Consider the following 27,495-nt stretch of genomic DNA (forward strand, 5'->3'; position numbering starts at 1 on the left):
GCTGTGCTTTTATTTGCTAGGAGTAGTAAAGTTGTGGATACTGAAGGTTTGCTTTTTATCTTTTTCTGATTATTAACTAAGATGTTGAGACATATTTTGTAATGGAGTATTCCAAGATGATATCCCTAACTCCCATTGTTACACCTGGTACTCTGTTTCACCAGCTTCTTCATTCTTTTGAATAATTCTGTTAACCTGTCCACATTCATAGGTTCATAGGTTCATAGGTTCATACTAGGCTATCTGCCCAAGGGCATTTATAAGCCTAGCCCATAGTTATGTGGCTTTCGCCACCCCTTTAGTTTGAAGAAAACTATGCCTATCATTTTGCTGTGCCTCTGTCAAGCAGTGAAACTGAAGTAATCCCTGAGGTATATCTGCGATCTCCCATCCATTGGTCAAGATTCCTCTTGAACAAGGTCAGCGAGGTGCTCTGCCTCACATGTACCGGGATTTTGTTCCACAGCATAGGGAGTCTCTGGGTGATGAATCTGTCCCTCCAGTATGTTCTATTAATAACCGCGTCAAGGTTTAAGTCTCCGCCCTTGTGGTTCTGAGGGATCTAGATTTTTGAGGTGAAGCATATTCATCAAATCTGGGTTTGACATGGCCTTATATGTCAGGCACAGGTCACCTCTGAGCAAGCGGTATGCGACTGAATAGAGCTGGAGTTCTTTCAGTCTGGCAGCATAAGACATATTTTGAGACCCTTTATCCTTTTGGTGAGGAACTTTTGGGGCCTTTCCAGCTGCTGCAGGTGTTGGGTCAGATACATTCGAATGGGGCATTGTACTCAATCATAGGTCTAATGAGTGATGAGTACAGGGGACGATGACCTCCCTAGATCTAGATGTGAATCCCTTCATGATCAGGTGGGCAATGTAGAAGGTTTTCCTAACTACTTTGGCAACATGAGTGTCAAACAAAAGGTTACTGTCAACCTGGGTCCCCAGATCCCTGATGACTTCTTCTGTGCTCAGTGGATTGCCACCTATATGGTAGCTAGGGGTAACCTTGTTTTTCCCGAAGGGTATGACTATGCATTTCTTGGCGTTTAACTTTAGGCCATGGCTCTGGCACCAGTTATCCATTTCTGTGAGGCCCTTCTGAAGGATATCTGTGTCAGATGTGTTTTCGACTATGGCGCCCAGTTTGCAGTCATCTGCAAACTTTGTCAGCCATAACCCTCCTGTGTTTGCTTGTACTTCAGAAAAGTAGATGCTGAACAAGAGTGGTCCCAGGACTGAGCCCTGTGGGACACCACTTGTGACAGGCTTTGAGTCTGACATGGCGCCAGCAACTCTGACCCTGTGGGTTCTGTCACTTAGCCAGTTTGCAACCTATCTTGTGATGTATGGGTTTACATTTAAGCTGATGAGTTTTTCGATGATACCTGAGTGGGGTATTGTGTCGAAGGCCTTTGCCAGGTCGAGGTAGGCTGTATGGACTGCCTTGCCCTCATCAATGGCCTTGGTGACGGTTTCGAAAAAGTCAACCAAGTTTAAGAGGCATGATCTGCCTTTGACAAAGCCAAACTGGGATGGATCCAAAGTCTGCAAGTTCCCTATGTCTTTATTTATGAGTTCCATTATGATCCTCTCCATGGCTTTGCAGATAAGGCTTGTCAAGCTAATGGGACAGTAATTTCCAGGGTTGGTGGAGGCACCGCCCTTATAAAGTGGGGCCACAGTCGCCATGCGTCACTCCTTGGGTACGTATCCTGAGGTGAGGCTAAGATTAAATAGTTGTCCTAACTGCGGGTTTAATTCCTCATTGAGTTCGTGGAGCACACAGCCGGGGACACCATCCGATCCCATGGATGCTGTGTTTTTTGCCTTGGAGAGAGCAGTTCTCACCTGGGCGTTGGAGATGTTTGGGGGGCTACAATCCTCTGGTATAGATATCTCTCCTTTTGGGGGGAGAAGTTTGCACTGAACCTGTCAGCCAGTATGTTGGCAATGTGTGTAGGTTCAGTAATCTTCACATCATTTTGAACTAATTCTAAGCATATCTGGGAGTTTCCTCCTAGGTTTCTAACATAGCTAAAGAAGGCCTTATGATTGTCTTTTGAGTCCTTGGCGATTTATCTCTCAAAATTTGCCTTGGATGATTTTATGAGAGCTCTTAGTTTTTTACTTATAATGATCAAAGGTGTCTTACCTTTCAAGGATTTTGCTCTATCTTGTAGTAGCTTCCTCCTTTTGTTGTAGAGCTTGTTTATGGCTGGGGTCCACCAGACTGGGCGCTTGCCTTTGCTACAAAGAGTCTTAGTTTTGTTTGGGATTGCCTGATCCATATAGTCCTGTAGGTGCTGGTAGAAGGCATTTGTAAGTGATTCAGCGGTTTGAGTAATGTTTACCACTGGCTCAGGGGCCTTAAAGGAGACCACACTAGTTTTAGAAGTGTGAAGTCGGCTTTTGAGAAGTTTTTCACTGTGGTCTTTTCATTTCAGGTGGGGGTGGGATGAGGACCTCCAGCAAGATTAGTTTATGATCTGATCTCACCAGTGAGGGGTATACTTCCGGTGTTGAACATTGTGATCCCATGTTCGTGATGATGAGATCAAGTATGTTTTCTCCTCTTGTGGGGATGGTGACTAGTTGTTCCATGGCATTTGAGTTTATGAACTCCAGGAACCTTTGGGCTAGAGTGTTTGGGCTTGAGTAGTGTTCCCAGTCTATATTAGGGTAGTTGAAATCACCTAGTATGATGGTATTTGGAGATACATTTATCCCCTCCAGTGTTTTCAGGAAGGCCATGTGAGGTTCCTGAGTTTGAGAGGGTGGCCTGTAACATGCTACAAATTGCAGAGCAGTCTTGCCTATGGTTAATTGCACCTGGATGGTCTCCGATGCATCGTGCGTTGCCACCAACCTTGAGGTGTGTGTGTGTCCTTTATGAATATGGACACCCCCCCCTCCTTTCTTGGTGTTGTCCGGATTTTGGGGCGGAGCATGATATGAGGTGAAACCTGATAGTGCTGGGGTGCTCTCAGGAGCCTTGAACCAGGTTTCTGTCACAGCACAGACATCGATGTTTTCCATACTGAGAAGGGCCTCGAGTGCATGCATCTTGAGATTGGGACTTCTGGCATTGAGCAGCATTACCCTTAGTTTTTTCCTTTTTTGTGTTCTAGGGTGGTAGGTTTAGAATTTGAGCCTTGCCTAAAAAAGGCACTATGGGGTGGCAAGAGCCTTTGCCAATATCCGGAAGCCCAGGGGTGACAGGTGCAAGCCATCCCTTGCGAAGCAGCGTGGCTTGTCCAGCATGTCATCCCAGGAAGACAGACATTGGATCCCGTTTGAATGACACCAAAATTTAAGCCAATTATTAAAGCTGATCATCTTATCACTGTATTGTGGCATCATTCTAGGTGAAGGTAGGATACTGCTCAAGGTCAGGGTCATACCTGCCTGGGCTACATAATCAGAGAGCTCCTCAATGTCTCTTTTCATGTAGTCCAAGGAGGTACGTCTCAGGTCGTTGACACCAGCATGGACAATGACTGAGTCGTACTTGTACTTGCTGTTGAGAGACCTGAGTGCTTGCGTTATGTGGCGGATTCTAGCGCCCGACAGGCAGCTTACTGTGACCTTCTCCTTACTCAGTCTGGTGAGCGGGACGTCAGTGTGCCTGACTATGGAGTCACCAATGACGAGTGTGTCTGGCATTGTGTTTGGTCTTAAGGGCTGTGACTGTTTGACACTCTGACTGTGTGGTCTATGTGATGCATGTGTTGGGTCTTGAGGTGGCAGTTGTTTGGGTGTCTGCTTTGGAAGCCTCTGCTGTTTTGGTAGATTTTTGGTCAGAGCCTCCGAGTATGTCTTTGTGTGATTATGTGTATGATTTGAAGTTGTGATGGTACTATGTGTGACTGGGTATGTAGTGTGTGTGGTTACCTTCTCCTCCTGTCTGGTCTTGCCAGTCCTATGTTGAGAGAGCTCAGCCTCCAGTTTGGCCGTATAGTTGCATCTCTCACATGTATTTGTGTTTTGTGGGAGAAGGAGAGGATTGTCTGTGTACATGAGGCAATTGTAACATTGCCTCAATATTCCCAGGTTCACCAGTTGAGCAGGGGAGGACACTAGCAACTGATCCCTCGACATGCTAGAAGTAATAGATAAAAAACTTACAAAAGAATCTGGGGCATGTGGGTTCTAGGCTGGTGGGGTACTATCTATAATAATAGTGCTTTATCAAGGTGCAAGTACTGTAGGAGCAAGTGCTAGGCTTTACAGATAGAGAATAGTCTACTTGGGAATCAGGTAGAGATGAAGTTTTTAGTTATAGGATACGCTGGTTAGATCGGCAGTACAGTTCGAGGAAGGTAGATTTAAGGGAAAATTTGAAGAGTGGAATTTAGGTAGCCCGAATAGTTTAACCTTGTTTAACCGCCACTGCTCTTGTGTACAACAGTGGCAACTCCGCGCTAAATTGCGCTAAAGCGCGCTAACGCGTGCTTTATAGCAGGGGGCTGGAAAAAACAGGAAATGACCCAAAATGGCCAACGAATTACTAGTTGCTGTCTCTAACCACTCCTATGAGGACAAACAAGCAGCTCAGTACTCCCCACTCCCACTGGTGAGTAAAGAAACTACCTCTGGCCACACAGAAAATGGAGGAACACAGGAACCAAATACAAAGCCCAGGGATCAGCAAAATCTGATCACTGGGACAACCAGCTAGGAAAGTTTAGGAAAGGAGAAGTATTTTTTTTGTTTTTTTTTAGTTTTTTTGCAAACAGACAGAAAAAATACAGTAAATGCTTTGGTATTCGACTAAATTGCTATCAAAGGCTGGTACACTTGGTAAATGACCTTCGACTTGCATGCCAGAACTCCCACTATTGTTTAAATCTGTTAAATTCATTAGCTGTGAATTGTAGACCATTGTCCAATATTGTTTCACATATACTGATTTCTGTGAAGTAATCCCACTGCTAATCATTTTTTATGGTTCTTGAAGTAAAAAATCAACACATATTAGACACGTTGTTTGAACTAAAACAAGCCTTTGCCCTTTCAACTTCAGTGACATAGATGCTTTTTATGAAGTCATCTAGCTAGGGTTCATGATGGATAGTAGCATCCTTTGGTGGTGGAATATGTATGCCAGACATCCCCAAGCAATCGGGAAGGAAGAATATAAACACCTAAACAGAGAAATGTTGGTAGCCCTGAAAAGGACTTTTGGTTATTTCTCTCTGTGCTTTTGAAACCTGTGATGACTGAAGATTCAATGAATGGCTTCTCCTACTATGTATCAGTTACCACTACCTTAAATCAATTTCCAAATAAAAGCTTTATTCTTCTTATTGGATGAATGAATACTAGTTAGTGTCCATATTATAGTTATCACATTTCTGCACCATCTTCTGCATCTGTGCTGTTTGCCAGCTATGTATGTGTATATATATATATATATATATATATATATATATATATATATATATAAATAACATCTGCTGCTCTTTCCAGTAAATTAATTATTGCAAGATGTGATTTATGTTACCCATAAGCATCTTTCCCCTTAGCTAAGTTGTGTTAGTTTTCTCAGCTTCGAACATTAAGTACTGGGCATAACTTATTTTCTTCATGAAAAAAAATGAGGCTGAATTTCCTTTGTAACTGTTGAAGTCTACTCTGGCCATTCTCTCTTTATCACTTATTTCAGTAAATGGTTCTCCAAATCAGTGTTAGAGCATCTGGAATTCTCTCCATTTTTACTTCTGTCAAAGGTTTGATATTACCCAAAGAATGTCTGACTCTCCTTTAAGCAAATATTTCTTCTCTGATAAATATGGCTTTACTTAAAATGTTTCCATAAGTAGTACTGCTCCTGGACTTCTTATTACTTACAGGTCATGCTGCTATAATACTGTGCCTGAACTTTGTTTTACTTACAGGTCATACTGCTGTAGTACTGCACCTGGGCTTTGTGTTACTTACAGGTCATACTGCTATAGTACTGCGCCTCAACTTTGTTTTACTTACAGGTCATACTGCTGTAGTACTGCACCTGGGCTTTGTGTTACTTACAGGTCATACTGCTGTAGTACTGCACCTGGCCATTGTGTTACAGGTCATACTGCTGTAGTACTGCACCAGGGCTTTATGTTACTTACAGGTCATACTGCTCTAGTATGGCACCTGGGCTTTGTTTTACTTACAGGCCATACTGCTATAATACTGTGCCTGAACTTTGTTTTAGTTACAGTTCATACTGCTGTAGTACTGCACCTGGGCTTTGTTTTACTTACAGGTCATACTGCTGTAGTACTGCACCTGGGCTTTGTGTTACTTACAGGTCATACTGCTGTAGTACTGCATCTGGGCTTTGTGTTACTTACAGGTCATACTGCTGTAGTACTGTGCCTGGAGTTTGTTTTACTTACAGGTCATACCGCTGTAGTACTGCACCTGGGCTTTGTGTTACTTACAGGTCATACTGCTGTAGTAGTGCACCTGGACTTTGTTTTAGTTACAGTTCATACTGCTGTAGTACTGTACCTGGAGTTTGTTTTACTTACAGGCCATACTGCTGTAGTACTGCATGTGAGTTTGTTTTACTTACAGGTCATACTGCTGTAGTACTGCACCTGGGCTTTGTGTTACTTACAGGTCATACTGCTATAGTACTGCGCCTGAACTTTGTTTTACTTACAGGTCATACTGCTATAGTACTGCACCTGGGCTTTGTGTTATACAGGTCATACTGCTGTAGTACTGCACCTGGGCTTTGTGTTACTTACAGGTCATACTGCTGTAGTACTGCGCCTGGACTTTGTGTTACTTACAGGTCATACTGCTGTAGTACTGCACCTGGGCCTTGTGTTACTTACAGGTCATACTTCTATAATACTGTGCCTGAACTTTGTTTTACTTACAGGTCATACTGCTGTAGTACTGCACCTGGGCTATGTGCTACTTACAGGTCATACTGCTGTAGTACTGCACCTGGGTGTTGTGTTACTTACAGGTCATACTGCTGTAGTACTGTGCCTGTACTTTGTGTTACATACAGGTTATACTGCTGTAGTACTGCACCTGGGCTTTGTGTTACTTACAGGTCATACTGCTGTAGTACTGCACCTGGCCATTGTGTTACAGGTCATTCTGCTGTAGTACTGCACCAGGGCTTTATGTTACTTACAGGTCATACTGCTCTAGTACTGCACCTGGGCTTTGTTTTACTTACAGGCCATACTGCTATAATACTGTGCCTGAACTTTGTTGTAGTTACAGTTCATACTGCTGTAGTACTGCACCTGGGCTTTGTGTTACTTACAGGTCATACTGCTGTAGTACTGAGCTTGGAGTTTGTTTTACTTACAGGTCATACTGCTGTAGTACTGCACCTGGGCTTTGTGTTACTTACAGGTCATACTGCTGTAGTACTGCATCTGGGCTTTGTGTTACTTACAGGTCATACTGCTGTAGTACTGTGCCTGGAGTTTGTTTTACTTACAGGTCATACTGCTGTACTACTGCACCTGGGCTTTGTGTTACTTACAGGTCATACTGCTGCAGTAGTGCACCTGGACTTTGTTTTAGTTACAGTTCATACTGCTGTAGTACTGTACCTGGAGTTTGTTTTACTTACAGGCCATACTGCTGTAGTACTGCATGTGAGTTTGTTTTACTTACAGGTCATATTGCTGTAGTACTGTGCCTGGACTTTGTTTTACTTAAAGTTCATACTGCTGTAGTACTGCACCTGGACTTTGTGTTACTTACAGGTCATACTGCTGTAGTACTGGACCTGGCGTTTGTTTTACTTACAGGTCATACTGCTGTAATACTGTGCCTAGAGTTTGTTTGAGTTACAGTTCATACTGCTTCACTACTGTGCCTAGACATTGTTTTACTTACAGTTCATGCTACTGTAGTACTGTGCCTGGACTTTGTATTACTTACAGGCCATACTGCTGTTATATTGCTCCTGGAGATTGTTTTACTTACGGGTCATACTGCTATAGTACTGTGTCTGGACTTTGTTTTACTTACAGGCCATACTGCTGTAGTACTGCACAGGTCATACTGCTGTAGTACTGCACTCGACCTTTGTGTTACTTACAGGTCATACTGCTGTAGTACTGTTTCTGGACTTTGTTTTACCTACAGGTTGTACTGCTGTAGTACTGCACCTGAACTTTGTGTTACTTACAGGTCATACTGCTGTAGTACTGCTCCTGGACTTTGTGTTACCTACAGGTCATACTGCTGTAGTACTGCACCTGAACGTGTGTTACTTACAGGTCATACTGCTTTAGTACTGCACCTGGACTTTGTTTTGCTTACAGGTCATACTGCTATAGTACTGTGCCTGTACTTTATATTACTTACAGGTCATACTGCTGTAGTACTGTACCTGCATTTTTTTTACTTACAAGTCATGCTGCTGTAGTATTGGGCCTGGAGTTTGATTTACTTACAGGTCATACTGCTGTACTACTGAGCCTGGACTTTGTTTTACTTACAGGTCATACTGCTGTAGTACTGCACCTGGACGTTGTGTTACTTACAGGTTATACTGCTGTAGTACTGCACCTGGACTTTGTTCCTTACAGGTCATACTGCTGTAGTACTGCACCTGGACATTGTTTTACTTACAGCTCATACTGCTATAGTACTGTGCCTGTACTTTATATTACTTACAGGTCATACTGCTGTAGTACTGTACCTGCAATTTTTTTTACTTACAAGTCATGCTGCTATAGTAATGCACCTGGGAATTGTGTTACAGGTCATACTGCTGTAGTACTGCACCTGGCCATTGTGTTACAGGTCATACTGCTGTAGTACTGCACCTGGACTTTGTTTTACTTACAGGTCATACTGCTGTAGTACTGCACCTGGCCATTGTGTTACAGGTCATACTGCTGTAGTACTGCACCTGGCCATTGTGTTACTTACAGGTCATACTGCTGTAGTACTGCACCTGGACTTTGTTTTACTTACAAGTCATACTGCTGTAGTACTGTGCCTGGACTTTGTTTTACTTACACATCATACTTCTGTAGTACCACAACTAGACTTTGTTTTACTTATGGGTCATACGCCTGCACTATTGTGCCTGGAATTTATCTTACTTACAGGTCATACTGCTGTAGTACTGTGCCTGGACTTTGTTTTACTTACAGGTAATAGTGCTGTACTACTGTGCCTGGACTAAGTTTTATTACTAGTCATACTGCTGTAGTACTGTGCATGGACATTGTTTTACTTACAGGTCATCCTGCTGTAGTACTGCACCTGGACTTTGTTTTACTTATAGGTCATACTGCTGTAGTACTGCACCTGGACTTTGTTTTATATACTGCTGTAGGTTGGGCCTATACAAGCCTAGCCAAAAAAGTACCCTGGCTTTTGCCACCCAAGAAAATCAATTTCCTGTGCCTCTGTCGAGCAGAGCCACAGAGGTAATCCTCAGGGTGAATTTCCTATTTCCCATCCAATCAAGATTTTTCTTGGAGTGCTAATGAGGAGCTTTGTTTGATATAGGTAGATAGTTTGTCCAGAGTATGGGAATTCGCTGGGACAGGAATCTATCCCTCCAGTATGTTCTGTTTATTGTTGTGACAAGGTTTAGGCCCCTAGTGCATGTAGCTCAGAGGGATTGGGATTTCTTTAAGTGGAGCATGTCCAACAACTCTGGGTTTGACATAGCTTTGTATGTTAGGCAGAGATCGCCTCTGAGTTGGTGATATGCGACGGAGTAAAGCTGGAGTTTTTTTTTAGATGGTCTGTGTAGGGGATTTTTCTTGGAGTGCTAATGAGGAGCTTTGTTTGATATAGGTAGATAGTTTGTCCAGAGTATGGGAATTCGCTGGGACAGGAATCTATCCCTCCAGTATGTTCTGTTTATTGTTGTGACAAGGTTTAGGCCCCTAGTGCATGTAGCTCAGAGGGATTGGGATTTCTTTAAGTGGAGCATGTCCAACAACTCTGGGTTTGACATAGCTTTGTATGTTAGGCAGAGATCGCCTCTGAGTTGGTGATATGCGACGGAGTAAAGCTGGAGTTTTTTTTTAGATGGTCTGTGTAGGGGATCTGTTTGAGGTCGACAGTCATCTTTGTGTAGATGCTGTTGATTCCTGTAGATGTCTTGTGAGGTACATATCAAAAGGGGCATTGTACTCTCTAATGGGTCTAATGAGTGATGAGTAGAGGGGAACAATGACCTCTTTTTTCCTGGATGAGAAACCTTTTGTGATGAGGTGTGAGGATTTCCTGACTACTGTGGCGATGTGATTATCAAAGGAGAGACTACTGTCCACCTGTGTCCCAAGGTCTCTTATCTCACTTTTGGTGTTAAATAGACTACCAGCTATGTGGTAGCTCATGGGTACAGAATTTTTACCAAAGGGGATGACAGTGCACCTTTTGGCATTGAGCTTGAGGCCACGGCTATGACACCAGGCATCTGTCTCAGTGAGACCCTTTTGTAGGATGTCCACGTCATTAGGAGTTTCACTTATGGCTCCTAGTTTGCAGTCATCTGTGAACTTCAGTAGCCAAAGACCTTCTGTGTTAGCCTGTACTTCAGAAAAGTAGATACCAAACAGGAGAGGACCCAGGACTGATCCCTGTGGTACTCCACTTGTCACTGGTTTGAAGTCGGATTTGGGGTCTGCTACTTTCACAGTGTGGGTTTTGTCAGTGAGCCAGTTGGCAACACATCTTGTGACATAAGGATTTATACCTAGTTTAGTGAGTTTATCTATAATCCAAGAGTGGGGGGATGGTGTCAAAAGCCTTGGCGAGATCTAGATAGGCTGTGTCTATGGCTTTGGTGACTGCTTCAAAGAAGTCAGTCAGGTTTAGGAGACATGATCTGTCTTTTACAAACCAGAACTGGGTGGGGTCCAGAGTTTGGAGATTACCAATGTCTTTGTTTATAAGTTCCATGATGATACTTCCATGGCCTTGCAGACCAGGCCCGTTCAGCTAATGGGGTGGTAGTTCCTGCAGTCCGTGGTGGCTCCCCCTTTGTGGGGTGGGATAACCATTGCTGTGCACCATTCAGTGGACACAAAGCCTGAGGTGCGGCTATGATTGAACATGGTGCTTAGGTGGGATGCCAGTTCATTCTGTAGTTTATGTAGAATGCAGCCTGGGATGTTGTCAGGTTCCATGGATGCTGTGTTCTTGGCTTTGGAGAGTGTGGTTTTTACCTGTGCACCTGTGATTGCAGGATCTTTGCATTCTTCCGGTATAGAAATGGGTCCTTTAAGGGGTGAGGGGGGTATAGTTAGCACTGAACCTATCTGCCAGGATATTGGCAATATCAGTTGGTTCTGTATATTTAGTACCATTGTGCTGTAACTCAGAGCAGATCTGAGTATTGCCATTGAGATTCTTCACATAGCTGTAGAATGCTTTGTGGTTGTCTTTAGAATCGGTGGTGATTTTGTTTTCATAACTAGCTTCGGAAGGTTTTATGAGGGATCTCACCTTCTTACTGAGGCTGACCAGGTAGTTCTTCCAGTCATGGGATTTTACTCTTTTTTTTTGCAACAGTTTCTTGTTTATGGCAGAGGGCCACCGGATTGGCCTCCTTTTTTGGAGGATACCACCTTAGTTCTTTTAGGGATAGCACAATCTATGCACTCATGTAAGTGCTTATAAAGTGCATTTGTGTAGGATTTAGCAGTCATACCTCTATTGTCCATCTGCATGGGTGTCGTGAAGTTTGCCACTTCTGTCTTAAGAAGTGTGAAGTTGGCTTTGGAAAAATTTTTTATGATGGTTTCCTTAATGGGGTGTGGGGGCGTGATGTGGATTTCTAGGCTGATTAGCTTGTGGTCAGATCTGACCAATGAGTAATTGACCTCTGGTGTGGAACACCGGTCGCCCATGTTGGTAATGACCAGGTCTGGGATATTGCTACCCCAGGTGGGGGTGTGGATAAGTTGATCAAATGCATTGGAATTTATGAATTCCAGAAAATGTTGAGCAAAATAGTTGGTACATGAGTAGTTTTTCCAGTTAATGGTGGGGTAGTTGAAATCGCCCATTATTAGGGTGTTGGGTTGTACCCTAATATTTTCCAGTGTGTCAAGAAATGAGGAGTGGGAATCCTGGGGCATGGTGGGGGATCTGTTGCAAGTTACAATTTGGATTTCAGTCTTGCCCAGAGTTAGTTGCACTTGGATAATGTCAGATGCATTATGCTTAGCAACTAGCCTGGAGGTGTGGATATCCTTAATGAATATGGACACTCCTCCACCTTTAGTGTTTCGGTCCAGGTTAGGTGAACAAAAGGTGTGGTATGAATTATAGCCTGGTAATGCAGGGGTGCTCTCTGGAGCCTTGAACCAGGTCTCTGTCACTGCACAGATGTCGATGTTCTTCATTTTAAGGAGTGCCTCGAGTGAATGCATTTTGAGGTTTAGACTTTTAGCACTGAGTAGCAGTACCCTTAGATTTTGCATGCTTGTACCTGTTACAGTGGTGGATTTGTCATTTGAACCTTGCCTAAAAAAGGCACTATAGGGGTGGCAAAATTCTTAGCCAGTATCCGGAATTCCAAGGGAGACAGGTGCAGACCATCTCTGGGAAAGCATCGTGGTCTGTTGATTATGTCATCCCAGGCAGATAGATACTGGATCCCCTTAGAATTACACCGGAGGCTTAGCTGATTGTTGAAGTCAGTCATTTTGTCCTTGTACTGTGTTATCATTTTGGGTGATGGGAGGATGCTACTCAGGGCTAGGGACATACCTGCCTGGGCTACAAGATCAGAGAGCTCCTCCATGCCTTTTTTCATGTAGTCCAGGGAGGTACGTCTTAGGTCATTCACACCAACATGGACATTGACAGAGTCATATTTGTACTTGTTGTGGAGTGACCTGAGTGCATGCATTATGTGGTGGATCCTGGCACCCATCAGGCAGCTGACAGTAGCTTTCTCCTTGTTTAGCCTGGTGAGTGGAACATCAGTGTGCCTGAATATAGAGTCACCTATGACTAGAGTGTTGGGTACGTTGTTATGCCTTATGGGCTTTGGTTGAGTGGCACACTGAGTTTGTGGGCTATGTGCTATTTGGGTTGTGTTGGGGGGGTGGAGGTTGCAAGCATTTCTGCTTTGGAGGTCTCTGTTGCTTGAGCAGATTTTTATTGAGAGCCTCCGTGAATGTAGGTGTGTGTTTTGTGTTGTTATGTGTGTGGTCTGGTGGTGTAGGTTTTGAGGGACTATGCGATGAGTGTGGTGTGGTGCAAGTGTTTACCTTCTCCTCTAACTGTCTAGCCCAGACTTGGGTGAAGAGAGCCAGTTTGGCTATATAAGTGCATCTCTCACAGGTTGTAATGTTGGGTGGTAGGAGAAGAGGGTTGTCTGTGTACATGAGGCAATTGCTGCATTGTCCCATGATGCCCAGATTCATCAGGTAGACAGGAGAAAACACTGGGAGCTGACCCTTAGACATGCCTGGATAGGTGCTTATTTATTAAGTACTAAAAACTGTTTTCCTCTAGACAAATGAGGAAAGTTGAATGCTGTATTAATTTGTAACTTATTTAGTGCTCACAACATGTTCTGAACATGTGCTGAGCTCAGAGAAACAGATTTGAGTGCTAAAACTAAAAAAAACTGGCTAGTTCTATGGGAAAATTTGAAGAGCAGACTTTATGATGCCAGGAATAGGTTAACCCTAGCTAAGCGGCGATGCATAAAGTGTATTTTTTTTAAATAACAGTAGCAAATGAACAAACTGATTTAAACAAATTAACCAATAAAAAGCTAAAAACTGAGCCTCGTTCCAGCAGTCTTTGATCAGACAAGTTCTAACTGCACACTCCTGCCACTAGGATGCAGGGGAACCTTCTCCAAAAAAGATGTTCTGGATTAGTGGTCAAGTTATACAAACAAAGCTAGATTCAGCAGGTCTGAATTTAGTCTATGCTACAGTAAACAAGGCATACCAGTTTCAGAAAGAAACGGTTCAAATAAGCAGGCACAATAAGCCTTTAACCAGAAGCTCCCAGCTCAGAAGGGCAGAATCTCCCCTTTCCTCCCACAAGAGTGCAGACTACACCTTCTTAATGTAAAATAACTGGCCCGAAGCCCAAGTGCTTAAACCAGAACTAATATACTTTTAGAATAAGACACTGAGCCATCAATCAGCAATTTTGAATTTAGAAGGATGTAAGCTACCTGTCCTGCCACAACAGTGCAGACCACAAACCTTAATGTAAAACAACTGGTCTGAAGCCCAAGTGCTTCAAACAAAGGCTTAGAATAAGTTACATTTTAATCAGGCTACTAACAAGCAATAATAAATGCAGCAGAATAACTGCAATAAAGTAGGAAGACACACAAATACAGTAAAAGCAGGTGAATAAAGTGCATTTTTATATATCAATAGAAAATGAGCAAACTGATTTAAACAAATTACCCAATTAACCAGTAAAAAAGCTTAAAACTAAGCCCTGTTTCAGCAGTTTTCAATCAGACATGTTCTGACTGCACACTCCTGCTACTAGGGTGCAGGGAACCTTCTCCAAAAAAAGATGTTCTGGATTAGTGCTCAAGTTATACAAACAAAGCTAGATTCAGCAGGTCTGAATTTAGTCTATGCTACAGCAAACAAGGCATACCAGTTTCAGAAAGAAACAGTTCAAATAAGCAGGCACAATAAGCCTTTAACCAGAAACTCCCAGCTCAGAAGGGCAGAATCTCCCCTTTCCTCCCACAAGAGTGCAGACCACACCTTCTTAATGTAAAATAACTGGCCCAAAGCCGAAGTGCTCAGAACTAATACACTTTTAGAATAACAGACACTGAGCCTTCATTCAGCAATTCTGAATTTAGAAGTATGTAAGCTACCTGTCCTGCCACAAGAGTGTAGACCACAAACCTTAATGTAAAACAACTGGTCTGAAGCCCAAGTGCTTCAAACAAAGGCTTAGAATAAGTTACAATTTAATCAGGCTACTAACAAGCAATAATAAATGCAGCAGAATAACTGCAATAAAGTAGGAAGAAACACAAATACAGTAAAAGCAGGTGAATAAAGTGCATTTTTATATATCAATAGAAAATGAGCAAACTGATTTAAACAAATTACCCAATTAACCAGTAAAAAAGCTCAAAACGAAGCCCTGTTTCAGCAGTCTTCAATCAGACATGTTCTGACTGCACACTCCTGCCACTAGGGTGCACGGGAACCTTCTCCAAAAAAGAAGTTCTGGATTAGTGCTCAAGTTACACAAACAATGCTAGATTCAGCATGCCTGAATCTAGTCTATGCTACAGCAAACAAGGCACAGCAATTTCAGTAAGAAACAGTTCAAATAAGCAGGCACAATAATCCTTAACCAGAAATTCCCAGCTCTGATGGGCATAATCTAACCTCTCCTCCCACAAAAGTGCAGACCACGAACCTTCTTAATGTAAAATAACTGGCCTGAAGCCCAAGTGCTTAACTAGAACTAATACACTTTTAGAATAACAGACACTGAGCCTTCAATCAGCAGTTCCCAACTTAGAAGGATGTAAGCTACCTGTCCTGCCACAACAGTGCAGACCACAAACCTTCTTAATGTAAAACAACTGGTATGAAGCCCAAGTACAATAACCAAAAGACTTCAAATAGTATTTACAATTTAATCAGGCTACTACCAAGCAGTAATAAATGCAACAGAATAAATACAATTGAGTATTTTTTAAGAAAAGGCAAAAGCAAAACAAAGTGTAATTTTTTTTACTACTGCACCTTGGCTTTGTGTTACTTAGGTCATACTGCTGTAGTACTGCACCTGAACTTTGTGTTACTTACAGGTCATACTGCTGTAGCACTGCACCTGAGCTTTGTGTTACTTACAGGTCATACTGCTGTAGCACTGCACCTGAGCTTTGTGTTACTTACAGGTCATACTGCTGTAGCACTGCACCTGGGCTTTGTGTTACTTACAGGTCATACTGCTGTAGCACTGCACCAGGGCTTTGTGTTACTTACAGGTCATACTGCTGTAGCACTGCACCTGGGCTTTGTGTTATTTACAGGTCATACTGCTGTAGCACTGCACCTGGGCTTTATGTTACTTACATGTCATACTGCTGTAGTACTGCACCTGGGCTTTGTGTCAGTTACAGGTCATAATGCTGTAGCACTTCACCTGGGTTTTGTGTTTACAGGTCATACTGCTGTAGTACTGCACCTGGGCTTTGTGTTACTTACAGGTCATACTGCTGTAGCATTGCAGCTGGGCTTTGGGTTACTTACAGGTCATACTGCTGTAGTACTGCAGCTGGGCTTTGTGTTACTTACAGGTCATACTGCTGTAGCACTGCACCTGGGCTTTGTGTTACTTACAGGTCATACTGGTGTAGTACTGTGCCTGTACTTTGTATTACTTACAGGTCATACTGCTGTAGTACTGCACCTGGGCTTTGTGTTACTTACAGGTCATACTGCTGTAGTACTGCACCTGGGCTTTGTGTTACTTACAGGTCATACTGCTGTAGCACTGCATCTGGGCTTTGTGTTACTTACAGGTCATACTGCTGTAGCACTGCACCTTGGCTTTGTGTTACTTACAGGTCATACTGCTGTAGTACTGCACCTGGGCTTTGTTTTACTTACAGGTCATGCTGCTATAATACTGTGCCTGAACTTTGTTTTAGTTGCAGTTCATACTGCTGTAGTACTGCACCTGGGCTTTGTGTTACTTACAGGTCATACTGCTGTAGCACTGCACCTGGGCTTTGTGTTACTTACAGGTCATACTGCTGTAGTACTGCACCTGGGCTTTGTGTTACTTACAGGTCATACTGCTGTAGTACTGTGCCTGTACTTTGTGTTATATACAGGTCATACTGCTGTAGTACTGCACCTGGGCTTTGTGTTACTTACAGGTCATACTGCTGTAGTACTGCACCTGGGCTTTGTGTTACTTACAGGTCATACTGCTGTAGCACTACACCTGGGCTTTGTGTTACTTACAGGTCATACTGCTGTAGTACTGCATCTGGGCTTTGTGTTGTCATACTGCTGCAGCACTGCACCTGGGCTTTGTGTTACTTACAGGTCATACTGCTGTAGCACTGCACCTGGGCTTTGTGTTACTTACAGGTCATACTGCCATAGCAGTGCACCTGGACTTTGTGTTACTTACAGGTCACACTGCTGTAGCAATACGCTTGGACTTTGTTTTACTTGCACATCATACTGGTGTAGTACCGCGAGCAGACTTTGTTTTACTTATGGGTCATACTGCTATAGTACTGCACCTGGCCATTGTGTTACAGATCATACTGCTGTAGTACTGCACCTGGACTTTGTTTTACTTACAAGTCATACTGCTGTAGTACTGCACCTGGGCTTTGTGTTACTTACAGGTCATATTGCTGTAGTACTGTGCCTGGAGTTTGTTTTACTTACAGGTCATACCGCTGTAGTACTGCACCTGGACTTTGTTTTACTTACAGGTCATACTGCTGTAGCACTGCACCTGGGCTTTGTGTTACTTACAGGTCATACTGCTGTAGTACTGCACCTGGGCTTTGTGTTACTTACAGGTCATACTGCTGTAGTACTGCACCTGGGCTTTGTGTTACTTACAGGTCATACTGCTGTAGTACTGCACATGTACTTTGTGTTACTTACAGGTCATACTGCTGTAGTACTGCACCTGGGCTTTGTGTTACTTACAGGTCATACTTCTGTAGTTCTGCACCTGTACTTTGTGTTACTTACAGGTCATACTGCTGTAGTACTGCACCTGGACTTTGTGTTACTTACAGGTCATACTGCTGTAGTACTGCACCTGGGTTTTGTGTTACTTACAGGTCCTACTGCTGTAGTACTGTGTGTTACTTACAGGTTATACTGCTGTAGTACTGCTCCTGGACTTTATTGTACTTACACATCATACTGGTGTAGTACCGCGACTAGACTTTTTTTTACTTATAGGTCATATGCCTGTAGTACTACACCTGGACACTGACTTACAGGTCATACTTCTGTAGTACTGTGCCTGGACTTTGTTTTACTTAAATTTCATACTGCTGTTGTACTGCACCTGGAGTTTTTTTTACTTACAGGTGATACTGCTGTAGTACTGCACCTGTACTTTGTTTTACTTACTTGTTATACTGCTGTAGTAGAGTGTCTGGACTTTGTTTTACTTACAGGTCATACTGATGTAGTAGAGTATCTGGGCTTTGTTTTACTTACAGATCATACTGCTGTAGTACTGCGCCTGGACTTTGTTTTACTTACAGGTCATACTGCTGTAGCACTGCACCTGGGCTTTGTGTTACTTACTGGTCATACTGCTGTAGTACTGTGCCTGGAGTTTTTTTTTACTTACAGGTCATACTGCTGTAGTACTGCGCCTGGCCTTTGTTTTACTTGCAGGTCATACTGCTGTAGTATTGTGCCTGGCCTTTGTTTTACTTGCAGGTCATACTGCTGTAGTACTGTGCCTGGCCTTTGTTTTACTTACTGGTCATAGGCCTGTAGGTTAAACTCTGTAATTTGTAATCTAGGCGGTGCCCTCTATAGATATGTTCTGAATATACTTTGTAAAAATGTGTGGACTGTCTCTGCTGACTTATTTGAAATAAATATATTTCTGGAATTTCTAATGTCCTTACATTATTGTCAGGATTTTTGTAACTGTGTGTCACCTTCTAGAATGTAACCCTCTCTATCACAACTGACTGCATGCTGTGTTACTGTTTCAGTTTAGTAACACAGTTAGTTTATTGCAGTACTGAAATGCAAGGGTCTATGTTAGATAACCGAAAGTTTTTTTAAGCAAATGCTCACATGAGCGAAAACGCTGGAAATCGAAATTCGTCTTGTGGGGGGCTGCACCCCCACACCCTGCGCTAACTATATATTCCAACTCCGAGATCGCACTACAGGGAGGAAAGGGCAAATATCTCACTCCGCACTGTACCATGACCCCACAAACACCCTTTTTCAATTCCCAACGTTTTCGCTCATGTGAGCGTTTGTTTAAAAAAACTTTCAGTTATCTAATGTAGACCTGAAATACAAGATTCATTGCCATGATTAAGCAGTTTAAATGTGAGAAAATTATTTAAATTGAAGAAGCAAGACAAAAACTGCTTTACTTACCCATTTAAAGGTTTTCTCACATTTACTCTTGTCATCAGTCATTGTTTCAGTGAGATACAAATAATTTTCTAAAAGTATACATCTTTTTGTATACATCACATACAATCAGTTATGCCCTGATTCCTAATAAATCTTGTGTTTAGGCAATATTCTTTGTGTACCTGTTGAGGCTGTTGAATCATGTATAAATTATCTTTTTTACTGTTTGATCACAGCTCCTATAGCATTCTATCTTGCATCCACATACAACACAGTTGTCTTACCATACTATTTTTGTACAAGTTTATTGTTATCTCAGGCTTATTTATTTTAATTTACCATTTGTTGACTGGGATAGAGCACTGATTCTGGGGACTGGTTTCCGGTACTGCCTGGGAAAAGTGCAACAAAGTAGTAGTAGACAAATAGACAAATACATAATTTACAGTACAGATAACTAGGGCAACTGCAATACTACAAAAACATTATAACAAGATTGTGAGAATTCTTAACATAGTGGGAGTCTACCTAATACCATATCCAGCATTCAAAAACATTGTAACAACATAGTAGATATCTATCCAACAAAGTAGGAATATGTTTAATTTCAAGGTATATACAGTTCTTTTTGCAGAGTTATTGTAGGTTAATTGGGCTGTAATGACAGGATGAGAAGGTGGTTGGTAAAGGGCAGGTAGAACAGTGAATGGAGAATAGTAGTGTGAGGTGAGTGCTGTAAGGGGGGTGGAGGAGGGTACTGGAGTGAGGGAGAGAAGATAGAGATATTGGTTAATTTAGTGTGGCTGTATTAATGTTCAGTTATGTGGTGAATGCAGGAAGGGAGGTCAGATTGACTGTAACACAGTTATGGAGTTAAGTGATGCCTTGTGGAGAAAAGCATTTGCGAGATAGTCTTGTCTGTAAAAGTTTCTTGATCTGATGTCTAAAACTGGAGAGGGTGGTGATGTCTCAAATTTGCAGGAAGCAATTCCGGTGTTCGAGTTGCCATTACTGAGAAGCAATGGTCTCTAGAATTGAGTTTTGTGGTTGGGGTGGAGAAAGAGAAAGATGATTGTGAATTAAAGGTGTAGGATGTAATATTGTAATACTTATTTGGTATAAAGTTGCAAAATTCTGCAGAATTCCTAGAAATATCCTCAGTGCCTGATTGACATTTGGCTTTGTCATTTATGCTGTTGCTTTGACTTTCTCTGAGTTTGCCTTCAGTCCCTCTGATATTAGAATGATTAATACTTCAAACATATCACTTCTTGTACTTGTTTATATTTCTGCAGTATAGGTGGTGTAGTGGTTAGTGTTGTCACCTCACAGCAAGAGGTTCTCTGGTTTGATCCTCGGCTGGGGTGCCTTCTGTGCGGAGTCTGCATGTCCTCCCTGTGGTCGCGTGGGTTTCCTCCAGGTGCTCCAGTTTCCTCCCAAATCCCAAAGACATGCTGTAGGTGGATTGGACACTCTAAATTGGCCTTAGGTGTGAGTGTGTGTGTGTGTGTGTGTGTGTGTGTGCGTTCTGTGGAAGGTTGGGCACTGGGTTGGCAACTCGGCACCGTAAAACTCCACTGCCAATCACGAGCAGACAGGTGATCTGCTGTGGTTACCCCTAACTGGGAAAAGCCAGAAGAAGAAGACGACAAATTAACTTTCACTTCTGATGTTATGTAACATTAGAGATATTTTTCAGGATGCTTATAAATGACTCAGACAGCTTGGATGGGTGAGAATCCTCTACAAAGTCTTTATTGCTGATGATTTCTAAAAAAGAAGGAGTACCAAATTATAAGCATTTCTTGTCATGGAGTGTTATAATATTTAAAGATAAATATCATTAATGTAATGCAGCTGGTTCAGGACATAGCATCACTAGTGTTTTTATGATGCAGAGGGATCCCTGGCATCACTAACATTAGTGGGGTCACTTGAACAGTTTTGTGAGCCAGGTGCCTCCCACCTGCAGCAGTCAAACTCATCATGTTGTAGTTCAGAATTAGGATGTCATTACTTGTTTAATTAATTTGCCTACTATGGTAACACACTGATCACAACAGACCATTTACAGTCATAGCCCAGGTGAAGAAATTCGCACACACCACAAAAAAAAAAAATGGGACAAATTTCCAAACATAAAGTAATCACAGAAGGTAGATAATCCCATAGGCAATTGAAACAATATGTAAATATTATTCATATAGTAGAACAACAAATGTGAATGAATTTGAATTGGTTGAGATGAGAGGGAAGCAGCACATGAGAAGAGAAGGTCAAAGTAGAAGTGATGCAGGTGAGGAGGGAATTAGGTTATGTGTCGGGGGAAAAGCACTTTTAGTAAGAGTTTTGATGGAGGTGTCGTTTGAGTTGTGCACTGAATATGAGGAAAGAGGAGACTTCCTTTAAGTGAGGAGGGAGCAAATGACAAGAGTTTGGGTGCAAGAATGGAGACAGGATGGTCAGTAAAGTGATGTTTGCTTTGGGGAGTCTGGAGTGAGGGAGTTAGATGTGACAGATTTAGGAGGTGGCTTTATTATGGAGTTTGACTGCTGCAGGTGGGAGGCACCTGGCTGAATTACTCTGAAACTGAAACTGAGACTGCGGAGATCACCTCTCTAGGAGAATGGGGAATGATAGCCACTAGGCTTTAAAGAGGGTGGAGTGGTGTTACAGTGTGTGTGTGGGGGGGGGGTGGAAATGAGTCAGCAGGTTTCATTTTCATTGGACTGTAGAGTGGCTGAGTTTTTTTATTTTTTTGACACTTTGGCTATGATGGGGAGCCTGTATTCAAATTGAGCAAGGAGGACTATTTTGCTTATTACAGCTTAAGCTAGTTTGGAGAGGAAGGGAGATATTTTCCATGAGCTGATCTTTTTCCAGGTGTTTTCAATGTGACTTTGGAAGTGAAGGGACTGGTCTAGCCATAAACCTACCCATGTAAAGGGCATTGTTTTTTTTTTTCATTTGGAAATCATGGAGACTTGTGATGTTGATTTTTTTAAGATTTTGTCAGTTTTTGTGAGGTTCCAAATATCATACTTTTTGTTTCAGACAGACTGAAGTTAGGTTTGAATAGATGAATGTGAGGGACTGGATCAAAGAACAACAATGTCATCTGCATAAAAATTATAGGAAGGTAAGGGAGATCAGAGGGGCGTTTGTTAATAAAGACCAAAAACAACAATGTGGCCAAGTATGGATCCTTGGGGCACTTCTCTAGTAAGAGGCGCTGGAGATTATGTGCCTATTTTTAATATGAAATACCTATTTTCTAAGAAATGTTGGAACCAGGTGACAGTGTTTGGGCTATTCCAGTTTTCTTGGTGGGAGTGAAGGAGAAGAAGGTGGTCATTAAGGTCAAAAAGTTTGGTAAGGTCAGTGAAGACAGCTCCTGAAAGGTTTCATTTATACATGATGAGAAAGATTTCACCTGCAAGTAACCACAGTGCTTTCATTGCACTCTGGGAAACCCAGAATCCATACAGTTTAACAGTGAGGGAGTGATACTGTTGGGTGTACGTGGACATTTGGTTGTGGATTTGTTTTTTTAAGTACTTCCTAAGTGTAGGGGGGTTGGAGAAAGAGCAGAAGTGGGAGGGATTTTTTGGAGGAGGCTGTTTGCGAAGGGGTTTAACAAGAGTAGTTTTCCACATGTCTGGCACTGTATTTTGAGTTAAGCAGATGATATAAATATGTAGAAGAGGTTTGATAAGGAAGTCTTTGCAGAGTGACATGAGACAAGGGAGTAGGTTGTCTGGACCAGGGGTGCATCCAGAGGAATGTTTTCTAGTACAGAATCAAAGTCTTTGTGAGCAGTTTTCTTAAAACAGAAGAGAGGAATAAAAGGAGGGCGATTGGGTGACTTGGGGAGAGATACATGGTGCAGTACTACGGAGCTGGCTGAATTTCTTCAGAAAGTCAGAGGTTGAGAGTTGGCCTTGAAAGGTTTGGATGGTGACAGGGGAGGAGGTCAGATCTGTGGATCTGCAACCTGTGAAAAGATTTCCTTCCTGCCAAAAATGTTTGGCTTTGCCTGGAAGAGCAAGTTGTTTATTTTTGAAATAGCTGGTTTTCTGTTTGTTTATCTATATTATGGAGAGATAAAGGCAGTACGAATTTCGGATGAGGGGTTTTGTCATCATGAAGACTACACATTGCCCCTAAGTTTGAGCAGAGCCTACTTGAAATATGATGCAGCCTCATGCTTGCAGTACTGTTAGGTTTATTTTATCCCTTCCTTCATGAGTATGGTGAGAACACAGATTATAGGACGAAAGCTGGATGTGCAAATGTGAGTAACAGCTGATTCTTATGTTTGCAGGATGGCATAGCCGGTAGTAATGTTGCATCATAGTTCCAAGATTTAGGGTTCATATCTTTAGTTTTTGTGTTGAATTTACATATTTTGTTATGTTTAAGAGGGTTCTCTCTAAAGGTGTGGTTTCTTACAAGGGTGACTGGTTGTTCTAAATTAACCACGTACAAAACGTTTGCCCTTGTTGCTAGATTTGTACCCAATAAAAATGATTAAAATGATCATAGAACTTTGACTTCCCTCTCCTGTTTTCACTAACAAATGCATATTGCTAACCTAGTGACCTCAGAGATTAAGCCAGATGCTACAATACTTTAGGGAACTATGTGACTGAATTAGGAAACAGAACATGGTTGTTCTGGTTAGGATGGGAGGGGGAACAGAATGCCCTGTGTCACATAATTTAACTTTATTTGTAGATTGTCAGTATCCACAGATATGACTGTCGTGGATAAAATTAGATGATGGGATGAAGGAAAACAGCATGTGCATGTTGTTGAGTAGCATGTGGAAAGCTGTTGTCATGGCTTCATCCGCATGCAGTGCCGTAGGGAGGAAAGCTGTTGTCATGGCTTCATCCGCATGCAGTGCCGTAGGGAGGAAATTTGTTGTCATGGCTTCATCCGCATGCAGTGCCATAGGGAGGAAAGCTGTTGTCATGGCTTCATCCGCATGCAGTGCCATAGGGAGGAAAGCTGTTGTCATGGCTTCATCCGCATGCAGTGCCGTAGGGAGGAAAGTTGTTGTCATGGCTTCATCTGCATGCAGTGCCATAGGGAGGAAAGTTGTTGTCATGGATTCATACGCATCCAGTGCCATAGGGAAGATCATGTGACATATTTCCATAAGGGCAGCATGTTCCTGCTGTTGGTCATGTGACATATTTCCATAAGGCCAGCACATTCCTGCATTTGTGTACGTAGGCTCCACAAGACTCTGCAGCATAGTGTAATCAGCATGACAGCATATCGAAGGGTCAGTTACATGTACAGCTCTTATCACTTGTGGTATGACTGCATGATGGTGAGGAATGAAATGTAACTAGCTTTTGCACAACATCTCTGCTCCGCATTCCATACCTCTTATGCAGAAAAGCACTGTACTGCAGTCTGTTATGTTGTCTCAGTCTGTGCTGGTGCATTTGTTTTTTATGATGCACTTAATAATCCAGGATGGGCCCCAGTCCTTAAAAAGCTGAAAGGTTCACAGCCCCTCAGGGCTGTGTGAATTTGCTAGGTCATTTAGTAACTATAAGCTAGAGACTAGGTTGTTACTGATACCAGCTACTACAGGTTCTGGTGCGAGCTACTACAGGTTCTGGTGCCTCCCCATCATCTTGTAAGGTAATCCCTGTGTTAACTCTTGACAGTCCTTGTCCAAACTGAAGATGGCATCAAGCATTTCTATCTGTCTTGAAGCCATAGCTTGGCAGACTGCAAGTAGCTGTGGCCATCTTCTGAGACATTTGCTTTATAAGGTAACATTTGCTTTCATCTGAGAGGTGCTGTGGAAACAGAAGTGATATCTAAGCTCAGTGGAGAAGCAGATGACTATTATGCACACCATGTGCAGTGATGCCAGCACAGAAAATACAGAATTGCACTTAGGTGTCCCACTGTGGATGCCTCTCAGTATTTTGCTCTGCCATCTGTCTGCTGCAAGCCTTGTGGTATGTATTGGTGGCAACATAAAAACTCATGCCTGTCCCCTGACAAAAGAGAACTGGTCAGTAACCATTGAAACCCTTCTCTCAGCCAGCATTTCATACTCAACCAATTAAATATCCTTGTTGTGCCACAAGGGTCACAGACAGGGATTATTCCTCTTACTTTTGCGGAGTGCTATAAAATTTATTTCTAAAATGACAGAGCATAAACATATTAAAAATAGCTCTGCTGAGTTATTGCAGGTAAATAGGCAGTGCTTAAAATGTTCTTTAGTTTTTAGTGACACATTTGTTACATGCATGAGTCAGACATTTCAGACACCTGTCCTGTTATTAACAGTAAGATAAACATTTACATGTTAATTACTGTAAATGTTTACCTTTTCTTGGTATCAGTAAAGAGCTTGCCTGAAACGTCAGGACTCATATTTTTCTCGTAACTGCATTGCCTTTTTTAAGACTATAATTATTTATTCTTGTTGAATAAATGAAATAAGTAGTAACGTTTGCTGTGGAAAGCAATACTGACCATTCTTTGTTTCTGCTCCCTGCAATCCTTTCATCATTTTAACTACCTCCTGCCCCTTCATGAAACATTTGTTTTGTAATTCTTAAAGAAACATGATAGAACTCTAGTTCTCTTTTCTATTCAGACAATACAACTTTACGTCTGATGTAGAATCATAGCATCTCATCTCAGAACTCGTGTTCCAGCGGTCATGCCTTAGACTGACTACCGGCTATGATGTTGAACAGCTGCATTTGACTTTATTGCTTATTTTCTTGCAGAATTCAGTAACCATTGCATGGTTTTACTTCGGTTATGCTGATATACAAGTACCGCACTGTAAAAATGTTAGATGCTCATCAGCCATAGTTTATAACATTGCTTTGGACTGCATGTGGTCTTGGAGCTATGACTTATCCTGTTGTTTGGATTACCATCTTTATTTGCCTTAAGTTATATAATGTTTCCTCACAGATCTGTTTGTTTTCAAGTCACTGTCACACCCAGTAGTACAGATGAAAGGCTGTCATAGCTGATGGGCAAATCCTTGTGGCTAATCAAGTTATTTTTATGACTCTTTATTCCAACACGTCGTATTGACATTGTTGTCTCACAGTCCTTGGTACAGGCAGAGAGCAGCTGTCCATACCACAGGTGACTCAGATTTATGAACAGATCCAAGTATCTGTAGTTCCAGCCAGGGAACACTGAGTGTTCACTTATGTGCTGAGGGATTACGTCTTCACGGAACTGCAATTTATCTAGATCTGATAAATGACTGCGGGAAGACGGAGTGAAAAGGTGATAACTCCCCTACCTTGGCTGGAGGGATTTGAGCAGGCCAGCACATAGGAAGTGACTCCTGGTGAAGGCCAGAGGAACACACTACAAGAAAAAAAGGTACCCCAAGGAAGCATGGTGCTGTAGCAGACCTTACACGAAAACACATATGCTGGTGCATATAAAGCATATAATGTACATCGCATGATGCAGTCTAGACTCATGAATGTTAAGAAAATTAGGGGCAGCGTGTCTTGCTTAACTGACAACTGCCTCATTGTTGCTGTATCACCTGGAAGTAAGGTGTTGTTACCTGTAAAGTATCCCCAAGGAAAGGAAGATGTCTGTGTGTGTGTGGTTACCAGTAAAGTATCCCCATGGAAAAAAACATCTATGTGTGTGGTTACCAGTAAAAAAATCCCCAAGGAAAGTGAGAGACCTATATGTGTAGCTGTCAGTAAAGTATTCCGAAGGATATGGAGACACCTATAGGGTAATGTTATCTAGTAAACTGGTTAGTCTGGAAAGAATGGACATATCACTGTGTGGCCAAGAGGGCTAAATGGTAAGGCCTATAGGGCCAAAAAAAAGACTGAGGGGGCAGTTGCCTGCAGTCTTTGGGTATGTTGATGCATTTCTACTTGCTGTTTAGTCTATAGCAAAGCCTCAGCAAAAGACTAACTGAGCAGAGCTTGTGAATCAAAAGTGGATTTGTGTTTAATACTTCTTACCACCTTAATACTCATCTTCCTCCTGCCAAAAAAATATACCGCAGTATCTGATGGATGGTGCATGTTTGGTACCGACCCTTTCTTCACCATATGAGGTCTACTGCCTCCTCTAGACTGGGACAAAACATGACAGCCACACTCCTCTACAGAGTTCCTTTAGGATAAAAGTATCTGTACCATTAGAGAAGTCTGCAATGACATGCAGTGGGGCTGAAAAGTAATTGCTTTGTCACGCCTTGTCACTCCTAGGAAACACTGACTGTGAACTTTAGTTCAGGGCTTTTGTTTGCACTGAAGAGTCTGTTCACATATATGACCTCTGAAATCCTTGTTATCTTGTACTGCTAAGTGGATTCCTTCTATGCTGTCACCTTTTCTCATCAGAAATGTTTGTTTGCTCCATGCATCACCTGACTGTTC

At 42.3% G+C, this 27,495-nt stretch overlaps 1 protein-coding gene across 6 annotated transcripts in view; it reads left to right on the top strand.

Annotated features, from left to right (window-relative positions):
• PITPNM2 (phosphatidylinositol transfer protein membrane associated 2) overlaps positions 1 to 27,495 on the top strand; it is a 3,395,372-nt gene that overhangs the window by 315,988 nt on the left and 3,051,889 nt on the right. The window lies entirely within an intron of this gene.

Source organism: Protopterus annectens, chromosome 3.part1, assembly GCF_019279795.1.
Source record: "Protopterus annectens isolate FY-2018-M chromosome 3.part1, PAN1.0, whole genome shotgun sequence".
Classification (NCBI taxonomy): Eukaryota; Metazoa; Chordata; order Ceratodontiformes; family Protopteridae; genus Protopterus; species Protopterus annectens.